The sequence below is a fragment of the Diceros bicornis genome, chromosome 1, assembly GCF_020826845.1.
Source record: "Diceros bicornis minor isolate mBicDic1 chromosome 1, mDicBic1.mat.cur, whole genome shotgun sequence".
NCBI classification, from domain to species: domain Eukaryota; kingdom Metazoa; phylum Chordata; class Mammalia; order Perissodactyla; family Rhinocerotidae; genus Diceros; species Diceros bicornis.
In genome coordinates this window covers 14,245,036-14,258,246 of record NC_080740.1, presented here as the reverse complement: position 1 = coordinate 14,258,246, position 13,211 = coordinate 14,245,036, and the positions used below count along the sequence as shown (strand labels likewise).

The window sequence follows — 13,211 nt, the reverse complement described above, 5'->3', positions numbered from 1 at the left end:
GTGCATGAGTGCCATTTAAAACTAGGAAGTTAGATTACTTCCAAACTGCAGAGAAAGTATGTCAAGTGAGAAGAGATGACTCATCATGAAATCTGAAGCATACTAACTTTTAAAGGCAATGGTGGTTGGAGAAGAAGGACTCAAAACAGAAATTGAAAAGGAGCCTCTGGAGAGGTAAAAAGAAAATCAGAAAAGAGTGGTATCAGAGAAATCAAGAGAGGTGAGAGTTTCATAAAGGGAGCCAAGAGTCTCGAAGGCTAAGATAAGGGCCAGGAAACTCAGGACTGGAGGTATCCATTGGATGGAGGAATTAGGAGGTTATTAGTGATCTTGACAGGAGGAGATTCAGGCAATTGATGGGAGGCAGAAACATTTCAGTTTGAAGAGTAAATGGGAGGTGAAGAAGAGAGAATAAATGTCTCCTGCTCTTTTCATGAAGCTTGGCTATGCTGGGAAGGAGAGAAATAGAGGAATATAGAATTAAGAAAGTTCTTTAAATAAACATTGGGTTAAGAAAGAGCCAATAGACAGGATGTGCTTAAATGTAGGAAAGGATGTAGATAATTTATGGAAAAACATCCTCAAGGAATTCAAAGAATGTGGGATCTAGAGAGAGGGTGGGAGGAATTAGCCCGCAGTCAGGTTTCTCTCCCACTGAAACCTGAGAGAACACGGAGTTCCAGGATTTGAGTGTCTAGGAGAGTTGAGAGTATACCAACCGCATGGCCTATATTCCTCTATGAAGGGAGCCTAAGAGTCTTTGAGGACTTAGGTTTAAGATTTTCAAGAGAATGGTGAAGGCTTAAAATGCTATCTTGAGGACTTGAAGAGACAGTTGCTTAGAAGCCCATCAAAGGATTGCCAGAAGGTCTTGAGATCCTATCTGAAGTTGAGACCATGATATTGTTCTTGGCACCAGTTCCCATTACTGTGTGATTTTTCTCCAGAGTACCTAAGACTTTTTAGGTTCATGCGCTGAAGGGGGCCATAGTTAAATACATTGTTCTAGGGCTGAAGGCAGGTTGGTTGGGAGAAAAAAAGGGTAAGAGATTTGAGGGTATTAGCAAAACATGGTTTAAGTCAAGACCTCCTAGATATTTCCTCCTCAAAAACTCACACTGTCTTATGTAGCTACAGCTAACTGGTGTGCTGAGACAGAGCTCTCCCTAGTCCTCCGAGGGCTGAGCATGGCCAGAACTGCCAGACCTCTCAGGCTTGTTATCTCCAGTGGCATAAGTAGCCTGGAGCATTTAAAATATTAAAATAAAATGCTAACTTTAATTAAAATAATAATGTTATCTTTCTCTATTATGTTATGCAAATGGCTGGGAAGCACTGGTTTAGGCAATTTATGAGCTCTATGCAGGTTAGGGATGGCAGTGATGCCTCCAGGAAGCTTTGACTTAGAGGAAATAGTTGTTTCCCTAAGGGAGAAACACAAGAGTGAGGGGAGTGACAGAGCTGTCAGGAAAGGCTGCTGTGGCTAGAGAGAAGAAGAACAGAGATTTCCAAGACTTGGGTGTGGCTGCACAAGTGTGAGGAGCTGAACTGGAGGGGAGGCATGGGGCAAGGATTAGAGTTTGGGTTAGATTTTCCCCTGAAATGTATCAAGTCACCTGAGATAATGACAGTCAAGATTACCAACACCTCTTTCTTTTTCCCCTCATGCTTTCCTTTTCTCCCTCTGTTCTGGTGTGACTTTGACTAGGGATTTTATTTTAAGGATGCATGCAGACAGAAACTGGAAGATTATCAGCTACTAGGGCAGCTCTAGGGATCAGAGCGAATCTTTTTCCTTAGAACAAGTGGTTCTGTGGCTAAAAACGAGTTTGAAGGCCATGTATCAAAAGCAACGGATCAACTAAATACTCTTTGGGGAACTCTACATAAATTCCAGATCTTTCAGTTGAGATTCAAGCTGTTGCAAATTTTGTTATAAAAAAATTTTTTTTTAATTTAAATCTTTTTTTTCCCCACCTCATTAACCACAGGGGTATAAATCTTATTTTAAGATCTGACTCTGCAGATCATCTTTGTTATCGATGATACTATTGACTTTTAATGTCTACAGGTTTTCGATATGATTTTCCTGTGTGAAATAACTCATCAGCTAACCAGAATTTTTGATCATAAACCATCCTGAAATAATACTCCCTTTCATAGATGTCTGTTAAGACAATTCCAAGTCTACAGTGTGCTCAGTCAATGCTTTTAATATAGACGAGGCAGCCTGTGATTTTGTGATTGGTTATAGTTATAGTTTCTACTTTTGTGGTCTTTACTTTCCACTTCAGAGACATATTTAAGAGATGTTTGTATAGAAAAGTTTTTTGTTTCTTTGTTCTGTGTTCACTTTCAGGGAAGCCTCAGCTGGGAATTCAGTACTGTTCTTACATCATTAAGCCAGGAGAGAATTCTTTATTTCTCTCTTTTACTGTTCTGTTCTTTCATTTTCTTATCTTCTTTCCTTTCTTATTATTATTTTTTTTTTCCTTTTCTCTCTTCTGTGGCAATTATAGCTAATTTCATTAAAGACTCTTTGGGAGAAATTGTGGTCTTTCTTAGATAGCAAAGGGCTAGGTGCTAGACTATGGCTAGTATTATTGAAAATGTTACAGCTATTACCTAAAAACATTATTTCAGAAAAGTTCAGCATTTTAGAAAGGCTACATTCTGTAGTTCCAGCAGAAGCAATGTGGTATAATGTGTAACTAAATTGCCAGTAAAATAGAATTTTCAGATTATATAATTTTTCAGTGTATATGCAAATGTGTGGAGTCTTACTGCTTGCTGTTCCAACAAGCTGCAGTCATTCAAAATGAAATGTAATAGGCTTCTCTAAAGGATTTGTGAGAATGATTTTCAAATCTGTATTTGTGAAAGATGAACTGTTCAAATCTAAATATGGGAGAGATAACTTGGAAATCTGTTTATAGATGCTAGGGCTGAACTTCCATAACAGGAGGGAAATAAAATTAACTTATTCAGATTGTGCTCATATTTAAGATAAGGGGGAAAAAAGTGGTTTCTGCTATTAGATCTAGTGTTAAAGTGCAACCACAAGAAGAGAAATAGTTTCAGAATGCTCTGTGAAAGTAGCAAAAATGAAATGAAAATCTAAATGTGTGATGAAAAGTGAATTCTCTCTCAAGGGCGGAATTTCAAAGGGGACTTACCCTAAAATCTCTTTAGATGTTCAATCTGTAGGACGAACATTTAATCTTTTTTGCTCAGCTTTGAAATTGTACCCATTTAAATCTGCCTTGTGCCATTTTAGAAAGGTCTATATGTTTGAGAAGGTGTCTGAGTCATTTCTCAAATTAATGCCAAAGGCAAGAGATGAGGTCGTTGAATTTATCTTACTGGGACAAAATCAGCAGGTTTGGAGGTTGTAATTTCAGAGAGACAGGGAAATGCATAAGCACCAACCAATTCCTGTATTTTGTTTACAGATTGTTTGAAAGAGATAATTTAGATTATGCTATCATTCTAGAGAACTTGAAATGACTGCCATGTATGTATTTTTAAATGACTTAATTCAGATTCTCATATATTTAGACTGTGAAAGATTCTCTACCGTCTTGTTCAGAGGTGTGAATTTTCAGAACCCTTCCTAATAATCTCGTGATGTGCTTGGATTTTTCCCGAAGCATGAAGAAGGATGGAGCAAGAATGTCCAAAGAGGAGGAAAGGTGAGAATTAAAGTAGCACATTTCCATCAAGTAAATTAAATTGACACCTATGTGGAAACTATTCCTCATTATCCTTTCAAAACAGCCTAGCCTTGTCTCTGTTTTACAACATAGTGCCTCCTGGTTCCTTCTTGTCCTGGAAATGTTATATTTAGTGTAGAAAATTAAATAAACACGAATGCCTTTAAATTAACATTGGAGAGATATTTAAAAATTACTGTTTTTAAAGGTGGATATTTTTTCCTTACTAAAGTAAATAATGTTCATAAGCCAGAAGCGATTAAGCCAGATGTCTGTGTGATTTTTTTTCTGAACTAATGGCACCCGACTAAGACCTATTTGTTTGAGACCTATTTTAACAAGCCACTTGTTATGTCATTTTTTCTAGGTTTTACTCACTATACCCAGAACCCCTCAATAGCTCTCTTCACTCTTGAAGTAAAATCATTTTACTCATTAATGTAATTCATTTATTTAGGTATTTGTGGATTGTGTAAATATTCAGAAATTTATTCACTGATCTATTCATTAAAATAAATCGAAAGAATATTGAACTCAAATAACGTGTAGTTCTGTGTGCTTGGGGTATTTGTTAACGGCTAGCTCGTGACTCTTCCTTTTGAATAGCTTGCAGTGCACCAGAAGGTATAATATGTGTTCAGAAATAACTACACTACAAGAAAGAAAATAGTATTTCAGGAGAAGAGGGGACAATTACTTAAGGTAGTTCAAAAGAAGATGAAATTAGCTACATACTGGTTTAGTATTTCATTCCCATTAATCTTTCCATCTTGTAACCAGGAATCATTTCAAATTGATTATTTCAGGAGAAAAAGATGTACAATTGGAACCCACTTAAAAGAGATTTTGTTTATCTAGCACTTTCTGAATAATTCTGGACCTCAGGCACATTTATCTATTTCTAGGTATTGAAACCCGGGTATCTTCCTGCCTTCTTTCAGAAGTCAGCTTCCTCTACTGTTAGGTGGAGGACGGGTGGAGATGACATTCAGTCCAGCCGTCTCTCTTCAGTCCTCTTTAGGGTCATGCATTTTTTCCCCAGATGCTCCTGGTAGTCTTCTCGAAGTTACCACACCAGGCTGGGAAAATTGACAAAATTTGTTTTATTGTACATATGGAACCATTTCAAAAGGGAATTATAAGGTAGGATAAGAAATATTTAAAAAATTCAATAATAGGACTTTCCCAAGAGGACCAGAGAGACATTACCTAAGTAATTTAGGCCCTTCCTAAGATGATCCCACGTGAGTTTCCCTAGTCCTAGTTGATTCCACTTCCATACTCCTAGTTGATTTTACTTCCCTGACATACCTGCCCTCTTTCTAGCATCTTATTCAGTTCTCTGTGATAATCTCCAATCACCTCTCTCATTATTTACCACCCCTTTTGCAGGAATGATCCCATTCTCTGTGACCAACTCATTTCTCCCTACATTCGTCCAGGCTGAGGTCTTCATCTGGAAAAGAGCTTCTAGGGTTCTTAGGGTGGTCAGAGACATAGTTGAAACCTAAGCCCTTACTGTTGTCCCTGGTTTTCTTACCCTTTGGACGATTGAACCAATGTGAACTGCAGATATATTTATTACACTATAACATACTAAGGGCAAACATATGCACCTCTCCCAAAGACAAATATTAATTTTCAGGAACAGCAAAGTCCAAAGCCATACTGAGAAATGAAATGTTTCCTTAATAAATGAGTCCTATTTTCCTTCCCATGGAGTTAGCTTATCAGTAAGCTTTTACTGAGTTACAAACCACACCAAAACTTAGTGGCTTAAAACAGCAACTGTTTATTAAGCTTACGGTTCTGTGTTGGTGATTTGGACTGGAGTTATATGACCATTTTGCTCCTGATTGTAGCTGATTACGTCTCACTCTTGTATCTGCTGTCAGCTGGTAACTCAACTGGGCACAGTTCATGATGGCCTCATTCACATGTCAGGTGGTTGTCCCATTGTTAGCTGGGGTGACAGGACTGCCTGGGCTATGTGTCTCTCATCATCTAGGACATCTGCTCATGTCATCCACATACCTGCTCACATCATGCAGCACACCTGCTCACATCATTCAGCACATCTGCTCACATCATGCAGCACACCTGCTCACATCATCCACACACCTGCTCACATCATCCACACACCTGCTCACATCATTCAACTGGCTTATTTAGTGGGGTTTATTCATGTGGCAGCTGAAGGGTTCCCAGAGCAACAAGAAGGCAAGTCCCAAAGTGCAAAGCACTTTCAACCCTCTGCTTGTGTCACATTTGCTAAAATACCATTGAGCAATGCAAGTCACATGACCAATTCAGATTCAAGGGGTAGAGAAATACATTCTACCTAGTGATGGGAGGATCAAGTTATGTGGCAAAGCTGTGGATGTGGGGAGGAAAGGAATTTGTGGCCATTTAAAAAATCCGTAAGACCTATTTTTGTGCACAGAGAAACTGGTTTTTCCTGCTTTGAGCCTACGAGAATAAGAAAGGAACATTACACTACAATGGCTGGCCCCTCTAGCCTAAGGAGGAGTCCACACTGACAGTTCTTTACTTCCCCACAAGTCTCCCTCTAACCATGAGGAAGGGAAGAGGTTGGGGCAAAGAGAAGAGTTACCTAATTTTTCCCACCATCATTTGTATTGATATAGCCAATGCCAGAGACAGTAAAAATGTAAGACCAAATAGAATAGTCTGACTTTTGTCACGCTGTAAACTATGGGGGTAGCGTACAGAAGAGTTGAAGTTACTGTTTAGCTATGTAAAACAACCACTTGATTGTTGTTGTTGCTGTTGCCCAATTTTTAACTTGTTTAAAAATATCTAGACAAGCCATAGATCTTTAGCCAAATAGATGCATCAGTAATGTAGAAAGTTGATACAATTTGAAAGATTTCAAAACCCCTTGGCTTAAGAAGTTATCTCCTAAAGTACCTATTAAAAGGCAAATGTGTTTCTAGAGAATGAGAACTGGAGAAATAAAATACTTACATAGGAGACAAACCTTTGATACAACGGAATCCAGTAGAGAAAAAATTTTTTGAAGGTGGTAGAAAAATATAATGATCTGGGGCCGGCCCCGTGGCTTAGCGGTTAAGTGCTCGAGCTCTGCTACTGGCAGCCTGGGTTCGGATCCTGGGCGTGCACCGACTCACTGCTTCTCCAGCCAAGCTGAGGCGACGTCCCACATACAGCAACTAGAAGGATGTGTAACTATGACATGCAACTATCTACTGGGGCTTTGGGGGAAAAAAAAAAGGAGGATGATTGGCAATAGAAGTTAGCTCAGAGCAGGTCTTCCTCAGCAAAAAAAGAGGAGGATTGGCATGGATGTTAACTCAGGGCTGATCTTCCTCACAAAAAAAGAAAAGAAAAGAAAAGAAAAATATAATAATCGGTAACATTGGGCTGTTCTAGGAAGTCAGGAAGTAGCATGGGGGTGCTAGATACATATAGAGTTTTCAGAAAGGGATGGTGCTGAAAATGTACATCATTTACTTTATATTCTGCCTAACACCTGTGTGCTCTTGTGTGATCAAATCCTGCATGCACATTTTCTTCTAATTTGGTATTCAAGTCTCACCTTTCAAAAATAATTTGTGATGATAATAGAGTAAAAAACGTTGCCAAATTGCATCCAAATATGCAAGCTTCACTGATGAAATGAAACATTTTTTACCATGTTTTTTCTTTTATTTAGAGCATAGAATTTGCTGCATTTGTCTCTCACATATTTTTTTTTAAAAAAGGAAAAATCCTTAGAAAAATTGATGCAACACACTCTTATTGACAAATAGTCCAATAAAACTTCTCAGTAAAAGCCATGGAAGGATGGCCAGAATCTGCACTATATGTATTTGTATTTCCCTCCACTCTTGTCATTATATTAAAAACTACAGAACATTTATTACGTGAGGACACAGTTAGAAAATAAATATTTTGAGCTAAGGAGGTTTGTGGCTAATATTCTTGCAGTTTCTAATCTACAGAGTCCACACAATATATCCCACAGATGTATAAACAACTAGATAACCAGAAGATTGAACACATGAAGTTGGGAAGTTACAAATGAATAACGAACTAAATGCATTTTATGGGGTTTTCAGTGAGAAAGTCACATCCTATGTGCATGTTTAGACCACCCGGGATGGGATCAAATGACCATCTTTCTGAAAGAGGGAAGGGTTTATAGAAGAGATGGTATTTCACAAGTTCTTTCTGTGAAAGAAAGGGGCGAGTTTGGTCATCTGACAGAACATCTAAGCTTGTTACTCTCCTGATATGGTTGGTAGTTTGAAAGCAGCCTTTCATTTTACTTTTTTTTTAGCATAAATTATTTTTCCAGTTTTATTGAGATACGATTGACATATAACTACGTATAAGTTTAAGGTATACAACATAATGATCTGCTATATGTATGTTTTGAAATGATTATCACAATAAGTTTAAATCTCTCATTTTAGTTTTGAATTCTTGATAGCTTTATATTGGCATTAAATTGAAAATGGGTGATAATTACTTAATTGGAAAATACATAAACAGTTATCATTGAAACTAATTTGGTGTGCCTTTTCTTCCTCTTCTGTCTACTTCAATACAAATATATACAGATCTCAGACTCTTTGCTTTCCATTTGTGACATTCTAAGTCAGAGAAGGCTCTTCTTACAGAAAATGTCCAGACCCCCCTGCCACTGAGGCGTTTCATGTTCTAGGATTTAGTTTCCTTGTACATCTGTAGGCAGCTCTTGCTTTTATCTTCTCAGCTAAATTAGTTTCTGCATGTTAAAAAAGGGGAAGTGGTGAACCACCCCCACGGAAGGCTTTATTTGGTTTTTAAAAGCGGGTTTGCTCCGATCCTGCTGTGGTTATTATAGGAGACAATTTTAGCACTTTGAGCTGTGTGTTTTCCAGAGGAAGTGTTTAAAGAAGAATTTAGCAAAACGTTGAAGGTTAACATTTCAGCTCTGCTAGCTGTTAAAGGTCAGGATATGTTTTGTGATTAAGTTTGAGAGAATTCTTGGGTAATCTGAGTGACAGGAATTAATAAGGAAATATAACAGTGCATGCATTTCCACACTTTCTTGTTCCTACAACTTACTATTCAATATATACTGAAAATCCTTTGCATTTCTTCTCCGACTGAATACTTTATTGGAAATAACTCAAAGGGCTTTCTCAAGTGTTAGTGAATGGTAATTTTATGTATAAACAATAGCACAGGGTTACAGTGGTGCAAGTGGGCACGGCTAAACGTCTTGATCTTTCTTAAATTATGACTCTATATGGCTTGTATTTCCACATATGCAAAATTCGTTGACACAATACAATATTAGTGCTTGTTTAGGATACATGATTGGAATAATCTATTTGTTGGTACTATGATATAATAACTTGAAATTCCATACATGTTATAAAAAATCTAGATAAATTACCTGGTACTTTGACAATGAAAGAGATATGAGTTAATCTAACACAAAGTTAGTTTCATAGTTTTTAATTGTGTTCTTGAAACCACTAATTTTGAATTTTGGATTCACTTTTTGTTTCTTCCCAAGGAATCGGTAGTTTTGATACTATGCAGAGAAATCATATATGAAACCACATCACTGCCTCAGTCCCTGGAACATGGCAGGGGCTCAGTTGGTGTTGTGGAATATACTACAGCTGAACAACTCAGAGCGTGAGGGAAATAGTAAGGATCTATAAGGAAATATTAAATATCTATTAGGCCTAAAAATGTTACTCAAGAGAATAAAAGGGGAAATTGGAAAGAACCTAAAAATGTCAGTGACTGACAATCCTTTCTCAAAGGTCATCCAAAGAGAACTAAGGGCTCATTACCACACATCTCCTCTCCCTTTCAGAACTATTGTTAATTGGGAAGAAGGGTATTTGACAACAGTCTTTTTCTAAGCAGTAGGAAGAAATTCTCCTATTAGTAATTATATAACACTTAACAAGCTCTTGCTATGGGCCAGACAATATGCTAAGTGACTTACACATAGTATCTTAACCAATCCTAACAACTGGATGAGGTAGAGAATAACGTTACCTCCACTTCACAGATGAGGCAATTCGAACATAGGGCAATTAAATACCTTTCTTGTCTGTGAAGTCATAAGTGGCGAAGCCAGGATTTGAGCCCAGGCCCTTTCTAAGCTACACATTGTGATACACTCTACAATACTTACAAAGTGGGTTGATATGCTCTGGTAGAGAGCGCATGGTTAGCAGCTGTTGTCGACTCGGAGATGCTGGCGCTGAAGCTGCAGTCCATGCTGGCAGGGCTCCTCGCGGCCGCTGAGGAAGCACAGGCTCGTTCCCTTTTCTTTTTAACACAATCTCATTTCTGTGCTGGTCTGTACAGTAGCTTAATTTCTGTTTTTCTTACTTTCCCCCAGAGAACTGTCTAGATTAAAAAGCAGAATTTTACCTGCTTGTAGTTCATTTAAAAAGTTTCCAAATGTAAACTCAAACCAGCGGTATTTTTCAAGAAGTGTTTATTACAATTATTAGTTGTTTTTTTTTTTTTTTTTTTTAAGTAGAATAGAGAGTGCTGACACAGTCTCCGTGCCTACAGAGAATAGGACCAGAGCAAACGCGTTACGAGTACACGGTGATGTTTACGTTAGAGAGCAGGAGAAACGGTAACGTCAGGCTGCCTGTTTTACTCACCATTTGGTAATCGTAAGCTCGTGTGTTGCAAACCTCCTTTTAAGGCAGGCTTTTTCCAACTGCTTGTTCTTGTCACTTAGTATCACTTTTACTTGTGTAGCGTCCCAGCCACAGGCCATTCCGACAGCTCAGCACATTCCCGCCACGGCTGGCTCCTCCTCAGCTCCTCCTCTCTCTAATCTCTCAACGCATAACTCAAGATTCAGCATCCTGCTTTCCACTTGTGACGTTTTGACCCCCTGCCCCCACTTCCTGTGGTATTCCTTTATTTTCAATGCTATCAGTGATAAAAATATCATTTACTCATTATCACAACTTTTCATTTAGTTTTATTTGTGTTGGTTTCATACGACATTCTACCTTGCATTTTTGCCCAACTTCATTAAAAGCTCCTCAGAACTAGAATGTTTCTTCCTTTAATGCCAACTAAAGACAGTGTTGAGTGCCAGTAGTTATTGCTTTGAGTTATAGCAAATACAAAAAATACATCAAAGTGCACTGCCCCCGCTCAAGGCCCCAACCTCTCCCCCTTTCTCAACCTCTCCACCTTTCTCAACCTCTCCATTTCTTTCCATGGTTTTCTAGTAGTATTCTATAGGCCTCCCTATTTATAAAGGATTGTTGGAGTTATATTTGATATGTTTGTGTTATTCTTTTATATCCCTTCTGTCAGGGACTTGGGCTTTCTCCTTTTTCACTGTTTCTCAATCACCCTTTCTTTTCCTTTTCAAGTATCCCACTATTGGGCAGATCCTTATGACAACGGGCCTGAATCATAGACCTTGCCTTGTGGCTAATATGCATGAATTAACTCATCTTTCCCCAATTCCAACCTGCGCAGCTTCCTAAGACATCCCTTCCATTGTGTCCCCCCCAGTTACAGAAACTGTAATGTCCTCTTGACCTATCAATTTCAGGTTCTTCAGCCACATACACAGGTCTGGGACTATCTAATCTATATAGATTTATTTTTCATTACTTCTTGATATATGCAGTGGACTTTGCCCAGACTGATTTCATTTATTATCTCTCCAAATACACTATACTCACTCCAACTCTCTTCTTTGATTAAGTTGTTTCTGGGGATTGAGGATGTCTAGGCTACTATCCTTTGCTTAAACTCCAATTATATATTTCTATATCCTTCATGAAACATTAGCTAGATTTTTAATCCTATAAAAAAAACAAACAAACATACAATTATCTTTCCCAAATGCCCATGGCAAAAATATATATTCTGTAATGTAAGTTTTATTTGTTTGTAAATTATTCTGTTTCTTTGCTTTACTCCACATTTAGATTGTAATGTCCTTAATGTTTAGATTAGATGTAATTTCCTTATTGTTTAGAGATTATTAAGTGTTCAAGAAGCATTCTGGTTCAAAATTCCATCATAGTCCTCATTATCAACAAAGGCCTTCTGCATTTTGAGAATAGGAAAAAGTGGTCAACTTCCAAAGGCTTGGGTTTAGCCTTGCTAAGTGACAAAGAGATTCTGAGCAGAATGCTGAGTCTTTAAGTTGTCTTTCATTTTTTCTGTTTATAAAATAAATAGTACTGTTAGCAGCAACTTAAAATTTTTCTGTTCATATCAGAAAATACTTTGTAAGGTCAGATTCATATTATTTTAAAAAAGAGCTTCCACAAGTCGTATGCTATGGTCACTGTAAGTTCAAAAGTAAGAAGTCCATTCCCTTTTTTCTTAGAGCACAGCTGGAGGCAATCAGTATACATGCAAGTGCCAAGAGGACAGAATCTAACTTTAGCTCCCTCCTGATCACCTGTGCAGTCTGTTCTCACCAATGGGAGCCATTTGTCTCATGGCTGTTTCCTGCTCACTAGATTGCCTGGTTGATGGGCTTCGGGTGTGACTTTGCTCATTTCCTTTTTGTCACCTCACAAAGCCCTGGTTTGTTTGCTTTACCTAAGACCTCTGTGCTACCTAGCTAAGCCTAGCTTCCTGTCCAATGCTGTTCACTGCGTCTCCATGGTCCCGGCTCAGCTGGAAGAAAATCAACCGAGGGTCTGAAAGTCTATGAGTTTTTAATGACTTCCTCAAACTTCTTCTCACTTACCCTTTAGTGCTGACAACAGTCAGGTCAGAGGAGAAGGTAGTAGGGGTGACTCAAATATTTAGATTTTAGCACAATAAAAATGCCCAGCTTTCTGCTAGCTGAAACTGCATGGGGTAGGGGAGGGAGTGGAAATTCTAGGGCAGAGCATTATTTTCTTTTGTGTGCACGTGTCTGGGTTTAATAATATTCCCCAGTACCTTATGTTAGTGAGGAACATTAAGAGTTTGACATCCCTTCGTGGTTGCACTTTAAGGAATCACTCCCACTTATTCTAAGGAGAAGTAGGAGGATTTTGGATCCTGAGTGAGCCAGAAATCCATATTTAGAAAGGATAGCAGTAAGCCCACAGTGAATATTAGAAATAGATGGAGCTTTAATAGTGAAAAATGAATAGCCTTTCTAGAGAAGCTATGGAGGACCTACTTCCCGTGTACACTGAATATAGATATTTCTTTCCCAACCAAGTGTGGACTCTGCAAGAGGGGTTTCTTTAGAAAGAGTTGGACTTGGTGGAGGATCATTCTACCAGGAGGGACTTTTCAGGTGTCTTCCTTACAATCACATCTCTGAAATGTGTGGATCCAAATTCAGGAGACATGGGTGAGGCCTGTAGATATGATGGAACAGGCTTAAACCATTGGGGAGTGAATAGTCAACCCTCTGAAAACAGTGCACACAACCCCAGGGCAAGCAAAAACCACTTGTGAGTAACCCATGTCTATGAATTCTCTGAGGTTTACTGTAGAACT

General features: G+C 38.3%; 1 long non-coding RNA gene across 4 annotated transcripts in view; it reads right to left on the bottom strand.

Annotated features, from left to right (window-relative positions):
• Positions 1–8,391: 8,391 nt before the first annotated feature.
• The window catches only part of LOC131394997 (uncharacterized), a 29,585-nt gene continuing 24,765 nt past the window's right edge, over positions 8,392–13,211 (bottom strand). For 2 of the 4 annotated variants that reach the window (XR_009216267.1, XR_009216280.1), the window contains one exon: positions 8,392–10,664. This is a non-coding gene — a long non-coding RNA (uncharacterized LOC131394997). The remainder of the gene's footprint in view (positions 10,665–13,211) is intronic. The other 2 variants (XR_009216261.1, XR_009216263.1) reach the window with 2 other exon arrangements.